The 20,442-nt window shown below is 34.9% G+C and overlaps 1 protein-coding gene across 2 annotated transcripts in view; it reads left to right on the forward strand.

The window, feature by feature from the left end:
• Window positions 1-20,442, forward strand: part of XKR4 (XK related 4) — a 474,664-nt gene that overhangs the window by 248,271 nt on the left and 205,951 nt on the right. The window lies entirely within an intron of this gene.

Here is a 20,442-nt window from a genome sequence, read left to right on the forward strand (position 1 = left end):
TAGGCCTTAACTAACTATCCAGAATGATGGAAGAGATATGAGTTCAGTGTGGATTAGGTCACTCACCATGATATCAAAAATTAGCCAACTGGGACTGAACCCATGTGTAAATTCAGAGTCACCAGCTCTGCACAGTAGGAGTTGGTTGTTTGGAGAAAGGATATGGGAAGGAAGAGCATTCTGCTTTTTGCACAAACGCTATGAAAACTTACATGGGTTGGGCTTCATTTCACAAAAGTAGGAATGGTTTATTTGGATTTTATTTTTTATTTTTTTATATTATATGTATTAAGTACCATATTAAAAAATTTTTGAGCACAGTAGATACACAATGTTACATTAGTTTCAGGTGTACAACATAGTGATTTGACAAATTTATATGTTATGCTATGCTCACCACAAATGTAGCTACCATCTGTCACCATACAATGCTTTTACAATATCATTGACTATAATCCCTATGTTGTGTCTTTTATTCCCATGACGTATTCACTCCATAACTGGAAGCTTGTGTCTTCCACTCCCCTTCACCCATTTTGTCCATGCCCTGGCCTTCTCCCCTCTGGCGTCTATCAGTTTGTTCTCTATATTTATAGGTCTGAGTCTGCTTTTTATTTGCTTCTCCGTTTTTGCTTTTTAGATTCCACATATGAAAGAAATCATATGGTATTTGTCTTTCTCTGTTTAACTTAGCATAAGACCCTGTAGGTTCATCCATGTTGTTGCAAATGGCACAATCTCATCCTTTTTTATGGCTGCATAATATTCCATTGTGTATACATACAGCATCTTCCTTATCCACTCATTGATTGATGGACACTTCAGTTGCTTCCATGTTTTGGCTACTGTAAATAATGCTGTGATAAACATAGGTGTGCATATATATTTTCAGTGGTGGAATTATTGGATCGTATGTTATTTCTATTTTTAATTTTTTGAGGAATCTTCATATTGTTTTCCATAGTGTACTCAATGGAAGCTTTTTTAGTCCTCATTTTCTTGGCTTTTCAGCTGCATTTGAGACTGTTGACAGTGACCTTGGCTTCTGTGACATTACACTTTTTTTTCCTCCTTTTACTCTTCTCTGAGTTCCTTGTAGACTCATCCTTCCTTACCTAGATTTTTTTTTTACTTTGCTTGTTATTAAGTGTTCAAAGGGTCAAAAGAATGTGCATAAAATAGATGAGTAGTATAAAACATAATGATTCAGCTTACATATGTGAGCCCACCTCCTACTAAAAATGCATATGTTTTTCATAATCTGAAATCCCCTCTTAACTTTCCCTAATCCCAGTCTTTCTGTTCCCCTCTCTTCAGTAATAATCACTATTCTAAATATTTTGTGTTTTATTCTTACACTCTTCTTTATAGTTTTGCTACATAATTTTATCCCTAAGCAATTGATTGCTTTATTTATCATGCTTTTGAATTTTGTATAAATGGAATCTTATTATAAATATTCTTTCTTAAATTGCTTTTTTCATGTAATTGTATGTTTCTAAGACTCTTCTATGTTCTTGCTTGTAGCTGTAACCCCTTTGTCTTCACCTGTACAGTGTTACAATGTATATATGTTGCATGGATATCATCACCATCCTTTATTTACATTTTGCTGTTGATGAAAATTTTGTTTCAAGTTATTTTCTAGTAAAAATAAAGTGACTGAGCATTCATATGCATTTCATCTTGTACAAATGTGCAAAGGTTCTCTAGGATATACTTTTACTTGAAGTTGCCAGACCATAAAGCATGAACATTTCTAAATTTGCCAAATATTACCAAATTATTTTCCTAAGGTTTTATAAAAATCCATTTATACTTCTACCACTAGAGAATAAGAGCTCTTTTTGCTCTATAATCTTACCAAACATGATATAGTCAGACTTTGAAAGTTTTGCCAATCAGATGAATGTAGAAGAGTATCTCATTTAGGTCTTAATTTGCACATGTTATCTTTTAAAATTATATTTACAGGGGTGCCTGGGTAGCTCAGTCAGTTAAGCATCTGCCTTTGGCTTAGGTTATGATCCCAGAGTCCCAGAACTGAGTCCTGCATCAGTCTCCCTGCTCAATGGGGAATCTGCTTCTCCTTCTGCCCTTCACTCCGCTTGTGCTCTCTCCCTCTTTCTCTCTCAAATAAATAAAACCTTTAAAAATTAAAAAAAATTATATTTAAAATTGATTTTTGTGCACTGATTTTGAACAATGCAAACTTGCTAATACTCTACTTATTTATCTTAGGTTTTTTTTGCCTAACACAGGAACAATCATATCATTTGTCAAAGCAACAGCTTTGTGTTTCATTGCCAATCTTTATATCCAATATTTCTTTTTCCTCCCTGTTTCTTGCTAATACCTCCAGAGTAATATTGAAAATAAAGTCATGAAAACAGTCATCCTTGTATACTTTTCTTTATCTTAATGTTTCAGTGTGTCACCATTCAGTATGATGTTTTCTTGTAAGGGTTTTGTACATACAATATATTAGATTAAGGACTCTATCTTTTTTTTTCTTAGAAATAATATTTTTTTAAATTTTATTTATTTTTAATTCCAGTATAATTAACATTCAATTTTATGTTAGTCTCAGGTGTACAATATAATGATTCAAACATTCTATACATTATTCAGTGTTCATCATGATAAGTGTACTCTTAATCTCCTTCACCTGTTTCACCCATCCCCCACCCACCTCCCCTCTGGCAACCACCGCTTTGTTCTCTATACTTAAGAGTTTGGGGTTTTTTTGTTTATTTTTTGTCCCCTTTTTTTGTTGTTGTTCATTTGTTTTGATTCTTAAATTCCACATATGAGTGAAATCATATGGTATTTGTCTTTCTCTGACTTATTTCACTTAGCATCACACCCTCCAGATACATCCATCTTGTTGCAAATGACAAGATTTCATTCTTTTTTATGTTTGAGTAATATTCCATTGTTTATATATACCATATCTTTATCCATTCATCTATCGATGGACATCTGGGTTGCTTCCATATCTTGGCTATTGTAAACAATGTTGCAATAAACATAGGGGTGCATACATCTTTTTTAATTAGTATTTTTGTTTTCTTTGAGGAAATACCTAGTAGTGGAATTACTGGATTATATGGTAATTCTATTTTTAGTTTTTTGAGGAAGCTCCAAAACCTTTAGTTTTTTCACAGTGGCTGTACTAGTTTGCATTCCTACCAACAGTGCACAAGAGTTCCTGTTTCTCCCCATCTTTACCAACACTTGTTTCTTGTGTTTTTGATTTTAGCCATTCAGACAGGTGTGAGGTGATATCTCATTATGGTTTTGATTTTCATTTCCCTGATGATAAGTGAAGCTGAGCATCTTTTCATGTGTTGTTGGCCATCTGTATGTCTTCTTTGGAAAAATGTCTACTCATGTCTTCTGCCCATTTTTTAATTGGATTAATTTTTGGTGGATTTATATAAGTTCTTTACATATCTTGGATATTAAATCCTTTATATATTTTGGATATATCATTTGCAAGTATCTTCTCCCATTCAGTGGGTTGATTTTGGTTTTGTTGATAGTTTCCTTCACTGCTCAAAAGCTTTATATTTGAGTGTAGTCCCAACAGTTTAATTTCGCATTTTTTTCCCTTGGCAAAGGAGACATAGCTAGAAAAATATTTCTATGGCCAACATCAGAGAGATTATTGCCTATGTTTTCTTCTAGGAATTTTATGGTTTCATGTCTCACATTAAGATCTTTAATCCATTTGAGTTTATTTTTGTGTACGGTGTAAAGAAGTGGTCCCATTTCATTCTTTTGCATGTAGCTGTCAAGTTTTCCCAACACTAATTGTTGAAGAAACTATCTTTTTCCCATTGCAAATTCTTGCCTCTTTGTTGTAGATTAATTGACCATATGATCATGGGTTTAGTTCTGGGCTCTGTAATCTGTTCCATTTGTCTATATGTCTGTTTTTGTGCCAGTACCATACTGTTTTGATCACTACAGCTGTATAGTATATCTTAAAATATGGGATTGTGATAACCTCCAAAGTAGGCTTAGAGGGAACATAAAGGTCATATTTGAAAAACCCACAGCTAATATGCTCAATGGTGAAAAACAGACTTTCCTCTAAGATTAGGAACAAGACAAGGATGTCCACTCTCACCACTTTTATTCAGCATAGTAGTGGAATCCTAGCCACAGCAACCAGACAAGAAAAAGAAATAAAAGTCATCCAAACTGGTAAGAAAGAAGTAAAACTCACTATTTGCAGATGGCATGATATTAGATATAGAAAATCCTAAAGACTTTACCAAAAAACTACCAAAACTGATAAATGAATTTGCAGATGGCATGATATTATATATAGAAAATCCTAAAGACTTTACCAAAAAACTACCAAAACTGATAAATGAATTCATTAAAGTAGCAGGATACAAAATCAATATATAGAAATCTATTGCATTTCTATACTCTAATAATAAAATAGCAGAAATAGAAATTTAGAAAATAATCTCATTTATATTTGCACCAAAAATAATAAAACACCTAGGAATAAACTTAACCAAGGAGATGAAAAACCTGTACTCTGAAAACTAACTGATGAAAGAAATTGAAGATGACACCAACCAATAGAAAGATACTCATGCTCACAGATAGGATGAATAAATATCGTTAAAATGTCCATACTACCCAAAGAAGTCTACAGATTTAATGCAATCCTTATCAAAATGCCAACAGCATTTTTCACAGAACTAGAACAAATAATCCTAAAATTTGCATGGAATCACAAAAGACCCTGAAGCCAAAGCATTTTTAAAAAGAACAAAACTAAAAAAAAAAGTCTCTTCTTGTCCTAGTTTGTTAAAGTATTAGAAATTAAATCATGAATGGATGTTGTATTATCACAAGTTATTTTTCTGCGTTTATTGAGATAATATTACCTTGCTCCTTTAATTTATTAATGTGGTGAATACTTGTTAATATTATTATTATTACTTATGGTAAAATTCGCCTCTTTGGTGTATAGTTCTATGAGTTTTGACAAATGCATACCGTCCTGTATTGCAATCTAGATACAGAACAATTTCATCATCCCAATATTCACTAATTCTACTCCCCTGAAGTGAATGCCAATCCCAATGCTTGCCCTTGGCAATCATTCATCTCTTTTCAGTCTTGAAAATTTTACTTTTTCTAGAATGTTATATAAATGGAATAATGTGGCATGTAGCTTCTGACGTAGGCTTCTTTCACTTGAGATTTGAGATACTTTCATTTGAGATTCAACCCTGTTGTTGAGTTTATCAGTATTTTGTTCCTTTTTATTGCTGAATAGTTTTCCATTGTGGGGATGGACCATTTGCTTATCCATTCACCAGTTGAAGGACATTTGGGTTGTTTCCAGGTTTTGTCAATTTTAAGTAAAACCACTATAAATGTTCACATACAGATATTTTTATAAACCAAAATTTCTATTTCTCCTAATGGGATTGCTAAATCATAATGTCAGACTGCTAGATGGTTTCATACATTCTTGATGCTTTGTTCATTTTTTTCCAATTTTCTTTTGACTTTGTTCTTCAAATTGAATAATCTCTATTGATCTGTCTTCAAATTCACTGACTCTTTCTTCTGTCACCACTGTTCCACTATTACATATAGGAAATGATTTTTTTAATTTCAGAAATTATATTTTTCAGTTCTAATATTTCCATTTAATCCATTTTTATAGCTTTTAGTTCACTGCTAAAAACTTCTACCTCTCTATTTATTTAAGCATATTTACCATTATTTTATAGAGCCTGGCTAAAATAGCTGCTTTAATGTTTTTGTTTTGTTTTTTACAATTCCAGTATCTGGGTGTCTTAGAGTTAATATTTCTTGGTTGTCTTTGTCCTTAAGAATTGTCACATTTTTTAAAAAAAGCTTTATTTATTCTAGAGAGAGAGTGTGCATGAGCAGGGGGAAGGGTAGAGGAAGAGAGAGAAGAAGACTCCCCACTGAGAGCAGAGTCCAATGTGGGGCTTGATCTCACAACTCTGAGATCATGACCTAAGAGAAATCAAAAGTCGGAGTTTAACCAACTGAACCACCCATGCACCCCTGTCACATTTTTTTTTTGGTTCTTATATGTCATGTAATTTTGAATTGTGTCCTTTACCCAGTTATTGTACTCTGTAGTATGTTAATATTTGCTTCATTGTTCTGAGAGGAAATAAATCCAGTTTGATTCAGACCACAATTTATATCTCAGCTTCTGTGGTTGGCAGTTCTCGGTTCAGCTTTCAAAGCCTCTGGTTTTCTTCTGTGAAAAGCTGCAGGCACCACTCAGAGATTAGTCTGGGATTTAGAAGGTGGTCTAAATATTAGTTCAGTCCTCAAAACCTTTACTATATGCTTTGCGTTTGTTTCTTGCATACACAGCTCAGGAGACTGCCTGACACTTTGAGTTCACACACAGAATCAGGGGATTTCCTTCTTCCATTTTCCTTCCAAAGAACCAACAACCTTAATATAGTTGACATTTGAGGATAATTCTCTAGCTGGCAGTGGTGTGGGGTGATCACTGTCTTGTGCATTATAAGATGTTTAGCAGCATTCCTGGCCACTATACTATTAGACACAAGTCGCACTTCTTTCCCAATTATGAGAACAAAAATGTCTCTAGGCATTGATAAATGTCCCCTGGGGAGGGAGGGCAGCAAAATTACCCCCTGATTGAGAACCACTGCTCTAAGACCAAGTACAAGTACTAAACTGCTTACCTGACCTCTAAATTCAGATGGCCCAAAGGCTTCTCAGTCTCAGTGAGATTCAACACTTGGCCTGCAGTGCCACACTAGCTAACTTATTTCCTATCTAGAATTCTTTCTCTCAGTGAAAGGCAATAACACCTGCCCAGTTGTGTAGATACCTAGGAGTCATTCTGGATACCTCCCCTCTCTCTCATCCTCCTTTATAACCAAATCATGATTTAAATATGACAGTATTTAAATACCTCTTAAATCTATTTTCTTCTCTCATTAGCTCATCAGTCTATTTCATCTTCTCCTTCTAATGCTACAAAACTATTTTCTTATCTTCTCTCATCCATATGCACCCTTGGATTTGCTCTGCCAAATCTGTTTTTCATTTTTACAGCAACTCCACTCTTCCTCCACACAAGATATAAAAGAATCTAGGAAGAACAAACTAATCTCAAACTGAGACAAGAAACAGGAGTTAATCCTATGAGCTTTCAGTTATAGTTTAATATAGAAAGGTCCCAGATTCTACTGAATAACCTAATATATCCTCTGCCATTTACAAATCCAAATTCTCCAAGGTCCCCACACCACTGCTCCTACCTACCCATCATTATTGCCCATGGTTCTGTAGTTCAAACAGTTCTCATTATTATGAAAACATGCCATTTTCCTCTGACCTTGAAGTTTTACTCAGTATTCTACTAAATTTTAATACTTTCTCTCTCATCTCTACATAGTCACATTTTTCCATGGCTTAACTCAATATGTAAGAAAACTATCATTTATTGAGTTCCTGATATGTGTTAGACCTTGTATTATTAGAAAGCAATACCCCACCCAGCAATTGCACTACTGGGTATTTACCCCAAAAACACAAATGTAGGGATCCAAAGGGGTATGTGCACCCCGATGTTTATAGCAGCAAGGTCCACAATAGCCAAACTATGGAAAGAGCCAAGATGTCCATCGACAGATGAATGGATAAAGAAGATGTGGTATATATACACAATGGAATATTATGCAGCCATCAAAAGGAATGAAATCTTGCCATTTGCAACAACATGGATGGAACTGGAAGGTATTATGCTGAGCGAAATAAGTCAATCAGAGAAAGACATCTATCATATGACCTCATTGATATGAGGAATTCTTAGTCTCAGGAAACAAATTGAGGGTTGCTGGAGTGGTGGGGGGTGGGAGGGATGGGTTGGCTGGGTGATAGTCATTGGTGAGGATATGTGCTATGGTGACTGCTGTGAATTGTGTAAGACTGTTGAATCACAGACCTGTACCTCTGAAACAAATAATACATTATATGTTAAAAAAAAAAGAAGAAGAAGAAGATAGCAGGAAGGGAAAAATGAAGGGGTGGAAATCGGAGAGGGAAATGAACCATGAGAGACTATGGACTCTGAGAAACAAACTGAAGGTTCTAGAGAGGAGGGGGGTGGGGGGATGGGTTAGCCTGGTGATGGGTATTAAAGAGGGCACATACTGAATAGAACACTGGGTGTTATACGCAAACAGTGAATCATAGAACACTACATCAAAAACTAATGATGTAATGTATGGTGATTAACATAAAATAATAAAATAAAATAAAAAAGAAAGCAATGCCCCAATGAAGTGGATATTTTTATGCTTGATTTACACAGGAAGAAGGTGAGTCTAGGGGACAGGAGGTAAGTATTCTATGATCATATAATTAGTAAGGATCAGCATCAGCATTCAAACTCAACAAGGTCTCCTACAAAAACCTGTTCCTTTACCTTTCACAACCTCATGAAAACCTCTCTTACAATATCAAACTTTAGAAGCCTTAAATTTGTACTCCTATACAAATATTTTACCACCTTTCTTAGTACATGATCCTATAGGGTCATTGACTAATATATATCTTATTTCTCCAATAAGAATGATTCTTGGAAATCACAACAGAGTCTTCTATTTATTTTATGTATCTCTCAAAATGTATATCACATCTCTTGTGTACCACAAGATTTATGTACCACAAAATAAATGCTAAGGAAATGCATATTAGAGATGGAGGGGATAATTAAATATAACTCTAGTTATAGGGGAAATATGAGGCATACTTTCAGCTATGTTTTGGCTAGCAGCCACAAAGAGTAATCCGTTTGGAAGATGTTAGTACTGTGATGCTATAATCAGAAAATAAAAAGAGAAAAACATGTTTAAACAACATGTTTCCTCTACACCTTCCTATATATTTATTTTTAGTTCAATGGATTAGGTTTTGATTAAATATACTGCACTAACCTTTGAATCTGCTTCTAGGGCTTCCTGACCTCAGCACTTACTTCCATTAATCTCTCTGTTTTGAGGATCCAGACAGTGAGGTAGACAAATCTAATTCTGGTCCCAAATCTCCCACTGATATACTGTGTAGGCATGAGTAAAATATTTACTCTGTGGGGCTCAGTTCATTTTAAGATGAAAAAATTTCTCCTTTGAATTTGAATATAAATAAAATGTATTCAAACATAAAGATTTTTGAAGACTTTGTAAGGAAAGCTTCATGTAAACTGTCCTTTATTTCATCTTTAAATATTATTTTTTCTTTCCTAATTAATTTCAGAAGGATTCAAGAAGAGGTGACAGAATACAAAAGTACTGGTTACTAAAGTATTGTTCACTTTCCTCATCATTGTTATACATAATTGCCTGTCTTCCTGGCCTACAATCTTATCACTGTCAGGAACAATTTTTTAGAAACTTTCTATGTAAGAGAGTCTATACAAATAGATTCTACAGGGAAATTTTTACAAAAGTAAGACATGGTAATTCTTCTCTAAGAAATTCATATATAGTTGGGGAATAAGGCCTGTTCAGAAGGAAAAAATATTATACAAGGTAGAATATGATAAATTTCCAATCAGTAGCATAAATGTGCCAGGGTTTAGAGCAGAGATAAAGATGAAGTGTGGATTGAGCAAATTGTGTAACATGCGATTTTGAACACCAAACCAAATATTTGGATTTGATCCTGCAGTCAACAGAAACCAGAATATATGTGAGTTACAGAATGACCTGATGTGAGTGATATTTAGGAACATAAATACAGAGGATAGAAAACTGGAGGCAAGCATACCTGTTAGGGATAAACTGCAATTGTCCAGGCAGGAAACTATATGTACCTGGATGAGGATATTGGTGCTAGTAATGACCACTCTTTGTTTAATACTTACTATTCCAGGTCCTGTCATGGAAGCTTAACATACATTACTTCCAATTCTCACGATAACCAAGTGAGATCTGTACTGTTGTCTTCATCTTGCAGATGAAGAGAGTTTCCCAGTGATTATGAGATTTGTTTAATGAGAGTATAAGCCAAGTCCCTCTGGACCTTAAGATATCCTGCACAGTGTTACCATCTGCTGGTTTGGAAGCTGTGACAGGTAGATTTGGGTTATGAACATAGGCTGAAAAATTATATTTGAGTTTCTAAGCCTAAATGGTTTGAATTTTCAAGGACAAGGTGACCAACAGAGGCCAGAAAATGAATATGGACAACAGTCAAGTACAGGACTCTTATACACGATTTCAGAACAAGGAGGAAGCTCATCTTACTTGCTTTTGCACACTTGAAGCCATTGTAGAAAAGGCAAGACCTACAATGCCAGTAGCCCAAGGAGAAGAAACTCACTTGGCTGAGTTCACTCTAAGGCATATCTGAAACATATCAGATCATTTCTGACAAAAAGGTTTTATCTAGCTTGTCCAGAAGCCAAAGCCTGAGGTCAGTAGGCACCTAAATGAAGAAAGCAGGGCAATGATAGGAACACTGACTTACTTGACAGTTTGACTAAAAGTGGCCTTTATGTCATGACCTTTTTATTGATTTTGCTAGATATTTTTGCCCCATTTAGAAAAATAAATTGTTTGTACAATATACGCTCAAAATCCACTCCTTGCTTTGAAAACCTCTTTATAGTGTCCCCAGATCAAGAGAAAGGGAAATCGGTACCTATAAAACACACAAACTGCCCCAGAACTACATGTAAGGCACTTTTGCCTTTAATTTCTAACAAACAATATTATTAATGCACTGCTGGAGATGGCACAGAGGTCAAACTGGAGTTAAAATAAGCCTCCCCACTGCATGATAATTAAGGTCATTATAGGTTTAAATTGCTTCAAGGCTGTACTCTGCTGAAGCCATTTTTAAATGAGACTTTGCAATCAAGTAGTATTTATGTCCTTCAATAAGTAGAAATGTAGCATGGTAACTTTTCAATGATCACCACAAACTTCATTAATATTCTTTAGTCATAAAGAACCATATTTGACATGGAACTCAGCAAAATAGGGAGTAGAAATACATGTTGCCTACAATAACTTTGACTTTTGTGACATTTTAAATGGAGAAAAATAAGTCCACCTGACATTTCAGCCAGAGCAAATAAGACACCAATTGCCAAATTCACATGGTTAACTTGAGCAACAGAAAATGAGATAGAGCTTTGCAATCAAAATGCTAGTACAGTATGGTGATGGTGTCCACCAAATCTTAGAAAAGTTCACAATCCAATATTTATGGATTGAATTTCTCATGCATAGGCTTCAAGTGAAAGTCACATGATGTTACTGGAACAGTACGTGGAAAATAAGGAAGGGAAAGTCCTTGTCTTCGGGTAGCCTATTTTCTCCAGAACATAACATCAATGTCCCAGATAATGTCACCAGTAATGAAGTAATATTAAATAGTGTCTCAGATTTTCTAAATTGCCTTACTCTTCACATCTAACCCTTTGGAAAGTACCATCCGCTTGGCTTCCAGAATATGTCTCAACCCATCTACTGCCTTTTGAGCTCACCACTATCATCTCTTCCCTGATGAGCACAGCAGCCTCCACCTGTGACCCGCTGTGATCCAGTTTCACATGGTAACACTGAGGTAGGTTCATACTGCACAGTGAGCAAGAACCAGCCACCTACTAAGGCTGCTTGGTCTGCCTGGCCTGGCCCAGCTTCCTCTCTAGCACCATCACCTTTCACTCATGGCAATCCCATCACATGGCCTTCTTTCTACTCTTTGAACATGCCAAGCCCATGCTTACCTTGAGGCTTTGCACTCATCATCCTCCTGCCTACAGCCTCCTTCCCTGAATCTTCTTGGAGTCAGCACTGCCATTCCATTCAGATTTTGGCTACAGTGTCTCCTCCTAAGAGAATCCTTCCTTAACTCCGCTCGATCTGGCCAAGCTGAACCAAGTGGCAAGACAACAGTCTCACTTTGCCATGATGCATGGCAGGACCGGATTCCCCGGAATTGACTCCAGCTCTCCAGAGGTGAAAGGCTATTGGGCAAGTTTGGATGCATCTTCTCAAACCACCCATGAACTCACCATTCCAAATAACTTAATTGGCTGCATAATCGGGCGCCAAGGCGCCAACATTAATGAGATCCACCAGATGTCCGGGGCCCAGATCAAAATTGCCAATCCAGTGGAAGGCTCCTCTGGTAGGCAGGTTACTATCACTGGTTCTGCTGCCAGTATTAGTCTGGCCCAATATCTAATCAATGCCAGGCTTTCCTCCGAGAAGGGCATGGGGTGCAGCTAGAACAGTGTAGGTTTCACTTATAACCCCTTTCTGCTGTTTTCCCATGATCCAACTGTGTAATTTCTGGTCAGTGATTCCAGGTTTTAAATAATTTGTAAGTGTTCAGTTTCTATACAACTTTATCATCCGCTAAGAATTTAAAAATCACATTCTCTGTTCAGCTCTTAATGCTGGGATCCATATTTAGTTTTATAAGCTTTTCCCTGTTTTTAGTTTTGTTTTGGGTTTTTGGCTCATGAATTTTATTTCTGTTTGTCGATAAGAAATGTAAGAGTGGAATGTTAATAAATTTCAGTTTAGTTCTGTAATGTCAAGAATTTAAAAATTAAAAAATGGATTGGTTAAAAAAGAAAAAAAAACTCAATCAGTTTTACCCACCACACATACACTCTCTTTGTTTTCTTTTCTTCATGGAATTACCTTGTTCATGTATTAGTTCAAGGCCTCTCCTCAACAACAAGCTTTAGACACCCTGAGAATAGGGTCCCAGACCCTCTTGTTCACAGCTCTGTCTCCAGTGCTCAGACAGGTGCCTGGAACAAAGTAGACCTTCAACAAACATGTGGGGAATCTTCATAATAATCCTGATTTAATAGTATGATATTTTCTCTTCAACCAGGAAAGTTGGGTTCCTTTTTTTTTTAATTTATTTGACAGAGAGACAGTGAGAGAGGGAACACAAGCAGCGGGAGTGGGAGAGGGGGAAGCAGGCTTCCCGCAGAGCAGGGAGCCCAATGTGGGGCTTGATCCCAGGACCCTGGGATCATGACCTGAGCCGAAGGCAGATGCTCAACTGACTGAGCTACCTAGGTGCTCCAGAAAAGTTGGTTTCCTAAACCTTCTCATGCCTCTGCCCTGCCCCAAGATGGAAGAATTCATAGTTGATGTATTTTAAAAATCATGGATTCTAAAGATTTAATTTCTGTTGACTAGCTTATGTTTCCTAGACTTTTTACAGGATCTTCTTCCCTTACTCTTTCTCTAAGATGCATTAAGTTTTCCCAACAGTTGTGTACAAAAGGTGACTATAAAATGATAAGGCTTTTGTCAATCCACTCATGAAAATAAATACTATTATTTTTCTTTATCAGGAATAATACTTTGAATTTCCACATCTGGGCCCTTTCCAACTACCAGAACTGCACTCACCCCAATACATGAGGCAGCATGATATAATAATGGAAGATACTAAGTGTAGAGTACAAAGGTTTTAATTAAATATGAGCTCTACCAGAGCACCAGAGTGGCTCAGTCGGTTAGGTATCTGACTCTTGATTTTAGCTCATGTCATGATCTCATGGTCATGAAATTGAACTCCACCTCAGTCTCTGAGCTGGGCATGGAGCCTGCTTAAGGTTCTCTCCCTCTCCCTCTGCCCCTCCCTACCCCACCCCATTCATGCTCATCACACTCTCTCTAAAAATAAATAAACAAATAAATAAATAAATAAGAGCTCTACCATTTTCTGGTTTTCATTTAACCTCCCCAAGCCTCAGGCTCCATCTGGAAAATGGGAAAAATAACAAAATCACAGAGCTAACTTCAGGATGGAGTTACAGAATATATATAAAAGGCTTTATGAATTGAATGTGGTTATAAATGAAGGTATACTATCATTATGATCATCATCATCATCTTTGAGCCACATCAGATATTATTGGTGAATTTTTAATTTGCATATAATATATTTCTTCCTGAAGAACCTGTCACAAAATAAATGAGGTAACATAGCTAGGCAGTTGAGAGTACAAATACTGTACTTAAACAGACTCGACCATAAAGCCCAACTGTGCTACCTACCAGTTGGGTTACTTCTCTCCAGTTACCTAATCTCACTAAAATCAATTTCCTCACCAGAAAAATGAGGGAAATAATTGTCTTTACCACAGAGGCAGGAAACAAGGACTAAGTGAGAAAATAAGGGCTTAATATGGTATCTGTTACATGATAAGCAGGCAATTATCATTTGTGTTAGTACTGAATTCTTTCAGAGTAAATGATTAGGAAAGACATGCTGTTCTGTAAATATATATACTATGGTCCACAGTAAATTAGGTGCCATTTAAATCCTCTTACTAAATGGATTTTTGCTTCTTCTACCCAAAGTGACTGCATTCAGCAGTAATAAAGTTGTGCTTCTTCTAAGCTTTCTACAGAGATCCTAAACTTCCTAAAACTTCACAATCATATCCCTCAGTCACCCATATCCAGGTGTATCCCATTAGTCTCCATGGTAGGGCTCATCATCTTCCTCACTGGGGGTCATGATCATCCTCATCATGAAGTGCTTCTTCCTTCAACTACTCACCACTCTTGCTGACCAGAACAAGATGACAGGGCAGGGAAAAGACTATAAAGTGCTAGTTCATACATGAATGTCCAGGAAGATCTGCATTTTTGCAAAGGTTTTGAGTCCACGGGCATAATTTGCATGTTGTATAATCTTTTTTATTTTGGTAAAATATCCATATATAAAATTTACCATGTTAGGCATTTTTAAGTGTGCAGTTCTGTGGCATTAAGTATATTCATGTTGTCATGCAACCATCACCACCATCTATCTCCAGGACATTTTCATCACCCCAAAATGAAACCCCATATCCATTAAATACTAACTCCCCGTTCTAACCCTCCTCCCAGCCCCTGAATGTAGGGGAAGAAGTAGCCACCATTCTACTTCTATCTCTATGAATTTGACTACTTTAGGTACCTTATACAGGTAGAATCATACAGTATTTGTCCTTTTGTAATTGGTATATTTCATTTAGCATAATGTGTTTATAATGTATCCATGTTGTGACACATGTCAATATTTCTTTACTTTTTAAGGTTGAATAATATTCCATTGTATGTATATACTATATTTTATTTTGCTTATCTGTTCATCCATTGGTGGACACTTGTGTTACTTATAAGTTTTACTATTATAAATAATGTTGCTATGGACATGGGTGAAAAAATATGTTTGAGACCTTGCTTCCAATTATTTTGGAGATACATCCAGAAATGGAATTACTGAATCATATGGTAATTATATTTTTAATTTCTTGTGAAACTGCCATACTGTTTTCCACAGCAGCTGCACCATTTTACATTCCCACCAGAAATGCACAAAGATTCCAATTTCTCCATGTCCTCACCAACACTTATTATTTTCAGGTCTTTTTTCAGTATTAGTCATACCAATGAGTATAGAGTGGTATCCATTTGTGATTCTGACTGCATTTTCCTGAGTAGTGATGTTGAGCACTTTTTGTGTGTTTATTGAGCATTTGTATACCTTCTTTGGAGAAATACCCATTCAAGTCACTTGCACATTTTTAAATCAAATGGTTTATTGGTTGGTTTGTTCATTTGTTTTTACTGTTGAGTTTTAGAAGTTCTTTATAAATTCTGGATGTTAATCCTTTATCAGATATATGATTTGCAAATATTTGCTCCCATTCTGTGATGGCCTTTTCACTCTCTTAATAGTATCCTTTGATGCACAAAAGTTTTTAAATTGGATGAAATCCAATTTATCTTTTTGTTGTTGCTTGTGTTTTTGATATCATATCTAAGAAATCATTTCTAAATTCAATATCATGCAGCCTTTCCTCTTTGTTTTCTTCTAAGAGTATTTTAGTTTTAGCTCCTTACATTTAAGTCTTTGGTCCATTTTGACTTAATTTTGTGTATGGTCTAAATTCATTTTTTTGTATATGGCTATTCAATTTTCCCAACATTGTTTGTTGAAAATACTGTCCTTTCACCATCAAATGGCCTTGCCACTCCTGTTGAAAATCGTTTGACCTTATATGCAAGGGTTGTTTTTTTTTCTGGGCTCTCTATTCTATTCCATTGGTCTATATATCTGTCATATACTAATACTACACTGTTTTCATTACTGTAGCTTTGTAGTAAGTTTTAAAATTAAGAAGTGTGAGACCTCTAACTTTGTTTTTCCTTTTCAAGATTGTTTTGTCTATGTGGGATCCCTTGAGAATCCATATAAATTTTAGGATGGATTTTTCTATTTCTGCAGAAAAACAAACAAAAAAAATCATTGGGATTTTGATAGAGATAAAATTGAATCTTTAAATTCCTCTGAATAGTTTTGACATTTTAACAATACTAAGTCTAATAATCCATAAATATGGGATGTCTTTGTATCTGTTTGTGTCTTCTTATTTTCCAGTATTTTGTAGTTTACAGTGCACAAGTCTTTTATCTTTTTAGATAGATTTATTGCTAAGTATTTTGTGGGTTTTGATGCTATTAGAAATGGAACCATTTCTTAATTTCTCTATCAGGTTGTTCATTTTCAGCAATAAAAATTCAACCAATTGTTACATGCTGATTTTGTATCCTGTACCTATGCTGAATTTATTAGTTCTAATAGGTTTTTGTGGAATCCTTAGGGGCTCTACCCTAAGGATTTCATGTCATCTGCAAACAGAGATAATTTTATTTCTTTCTTCCTGATTTAAATGCTTTTATTTCTTTTTCTTGCTTAATGTTCTCACTAGGACTTCTAGTACTATTTTGAATAGAGATGGCAAGAGCAAGCCTCTTTCTTTTGTTCCTGCTCTTAGAAAAATACTTTCAGTCTTTCACCATCATATATGATGTTAACTATGGCCTTTTCTTTATGTGGTCTTTACTATGTTGAGGTAATGTTTTTCTATTGCTCGTTGGTTGAATTTTTTTTTTAAATCATAAAACAGCGTTGAATTTTTTTAAATGATTTTTCTGCATCAGTGGAGATGATCATGTAGTTTTTTTCATCCTTCATTTTATTATTGTGGTATATTACCTTGATTAATTTTCACATATTGAAGCATTCACACATGACAGGATTAAATTCCACTTGATCATGGAATATAATCTTTTTAATATACTGTTGAATTCAGTTTGCTATTATTTGGGTGAGGATTTTTTACGTAAATATTCATCAGGGAAATTGATGTGGTTTTCTTTTCTTATAGTGTCTTTGTCTGATTTTGATATGAGGGTAAGGTTGTCCTTGTATAATGAGTTTGGAAGTGTCCCCTTCTCTTCATGATTTTGGAAGAGTTTGAGAAGAATTGGTGTAAATTCTTATTGAAATGTTTGGTGGAATTTACTAGTGAAGCCATCTGGTCTTGGATTTTGCCTCATTGGGAGGTTTTTCATTACTGACTCAATCTCCTTACTATTAATTGTTCTGTTCAGATTTTCTATTTCCTCATGATTTGGTCTTGGTAGGTTCTGTGACTCTAAGAATTTACCCATTTCATTTTTACCTCCCAAATGTTGGTGTGCAGTTGTTCATAAAATGGTCTTATAATCCTTTTTATTTCTGTAAAATCAAAAATTCCTTCTTTTATTTATGATCTTAGTTATTCAAGTCTTCTCTTTTTTCCCTTAGTCTATCTATCTCTGGGTTTGTCAACTTTGTTGATCTTTTAAAAACCAGCTTTTTGTTTCATTGATTTTCTCTATTGTTGTTCTACTCTTTATTTGTCTCTGCTCTAATCTTTATTATTTCTCTCCTTCTGCTAATTTTGGCTTTTATTTGTTCTTTTCCTACTCCTTATGATATAAATTTGGATTGTTGATTTGAGATTTTCTTTTTTTAATGTAAGCATTTATAATGACAAATTACCTTCTTAGAACTGCTTTTGCTGGATCAAATAAATTTTGGTATGTTGTGTTTTCATTTTATTTGAACAGATTTTCCAATTTCCCACATATTTGTGAATTTCTGAGTTTTCCTTCTCCTGTTGATTTCTAGCTTTATTCCATTAGGATCAGAAAATATGCTTTGCATAACTTTAATCTTTTTATTTTTATTGAGACTTGTTTTGTGGCCTAACATATGGTCTATTCTGCAGAAGATGAACTTAGGAAGAATGTGTATTCTGGCTGTTTGGTGGAGTTCTGTATATACCTGTTAATGTAATTGAGTTATACTGTTGTTCAAGTTCTCTATTTCCTTATTAATCTTTTGTCTTATACTCTATCTATTATTGAAAGTGGGATATTGAAGTCTCTAACTATTATTGTGGGAAAGTTTGTTTTTCCCTTCTCTTCTGTCAGTGTTTGCTACATATATTTAGGAGCTCTCATGTTTGGTGCATATATGTTTATAATTATTATATGTTCTTGGTGAATTAACCCTTTTATCATTATATAATATCTTTCTTTGACTCTTGTAATAGTTTTTGACTTAAAGTTTGTTTGTTATTAGTCTAGTAACCCCTGCTTTCTTTGGGTTACTATTTTCAAAGAGTATCTTTTTCTGTCCTTTCACTTTCAATCTGTGTATATCTTTAGCTGTAAAGTGAGTCTCTTGTAGACAGCATGTAGTTGGATCCCATTTTTTAATCCACTCTGCCAATCTGTCTTTTGCTCAGAAGATTTTAATCAATTTACATTGAAAATAATCACTGATAAGGAAGGATTCCTATTGTTTTTTGTTTTCTGTATGTCTTATAGCTTTTTGTCCTTCATTAACCCTATTAACCTGTCTTCCTTTGTATTTAGTTAATTTTTTGTAATGACATGTTTTGATTACCTTCTTCTTTCCTTTTGTTTATTCTATAGATATTTTCTTTGTGCTTACCATAGGAATTATACATAATGCCATATAGTTACAATATTGTATCTTAAACTAATACCAACTTAACTTTGATTACATACAAAAACTACTCTTTTACAATTCCACCTCCCACTTTATGTTATTAATATAATAAATTACATCTTTATATATTGCATACCCATTAACAAAGGTTTATATTTATTTTTATGCTTTTGGTTTTTAAATCCTGTAGAAGAATAAAAATTAGAATTAAAAACTAAATTACAATAATGCTTGTGTTAACATTTTCCATGTATTTACCTTTACCAGAGAATTTTGCATTTTCATATGGCTTCAAGTTACTGCCTAATGTTCTTTCATTCAGGTGTAGAGGCAATGAACTCCCTTAGCTTTTGTTTAGCTGGGGATATCATAATTTCCCCTTCATTTTTGAAGGACACTATTGCTGGATATAGCTTTCTCAGTTGACAGGTTATTGTTTTTTTTTTCAGTACTTTAAACACACAATTCCACTGCTTTCTGGCCTGTAAGGGATCTCCTGGAAAGTCTGCTGAAAATCTTACAAGTCATGTTTTGTTTTGTTTTTTTTCCTGCTTCAATATTCTTTCTTTGCCTTTGACTTTTGACAGTTTGATTATGTGTCAGCATAGGTTTCTTTGTGTTTATTTGGAGTTTGTAGAACTTGTATTTGTGTATGTATCTTTTCTAAAATGTGGGTGGTCTCTGGCCATTATTTCTTCAAGTATTCTCTCTGTCCCTTTTCCTTCTTTTTTCTTCTTCAATGCTCATAACATATATGTAGGTCCACTTGACACTGACTCCGTAAGTCCCTCAGACTCTGTTACTTTTCTTCAGTCTTTTTTGTTTTTGCTACTCAGACTTACTAGTTTCAAATGACCTGACTTCAAGTTTGCTGATACTTTCTTCTACCCATTTGAGACTGTTGCTGAATCTCTCCAGTAAATTTTTCAATTCCGTTGTTACATTTTTCAGCTCCAGACTTTCTGTTTCATTTTTTTATAATTTTTATCTCTGTGTTGACATTTTCATTTTGTTATCATTTTATTATTTTCTTCAGTTCTTTGCCCATGTTTTCTTTTATCTCTTTGAGCATATAGAAGACAGTTGTTTTAAAGTCTTTATCTAGTAAGCCCAATGCCAATATGTCAACATAGATGGTTTCTGGAAATGTATTTTGTTGTTTTGAATTGGCTATGTTTTTCTGTTTCTTTGTATGCCTGTGTTTTTGTTGAAAACTTGGCATTTGAAAAAAACAACCACTTCTTTCCATCTTTGATGACTGGCTTCACGTGGGAGCCACTAATCAGAGACCTTCACTAATCAGCCAAGTGTGAAGACTTAAGGGATCAAACCTTTTCTGAGTATGTATTTTCCCTGGACCAGGATGTGGTATGAGTGTGCTTTTTTCTGATTTAGTATACATGATTACTTTTAAATGTCTTAATTTCCCTAGGAGTCTTACCCCTGCTTCTTCTCAGGGCCTTAATTGTTCTATCATATTCCTCAATCAGTAATCTCTTGCTGCTGCATCTGTAAGTCTGGAGTTTCCTTGCA

Source organism: Callorhinus ursinus, unplaced genomic scaffold (genome assembly GCF_003265705.2).
Source record: "Callorhinus ursinus isolate GAN/ISIS: 27379988/994484 unplaced genomic scaffold, GSC_fseal_2.0 scaffold5, whole genome shotgun sequence".
Classification (NCBI taxonomy): Eukaryota; Metazoa; Chordata; class Mammalia; order Carnivora; family Otariidae; genus Callorhinus; species Callorhinus ursinus.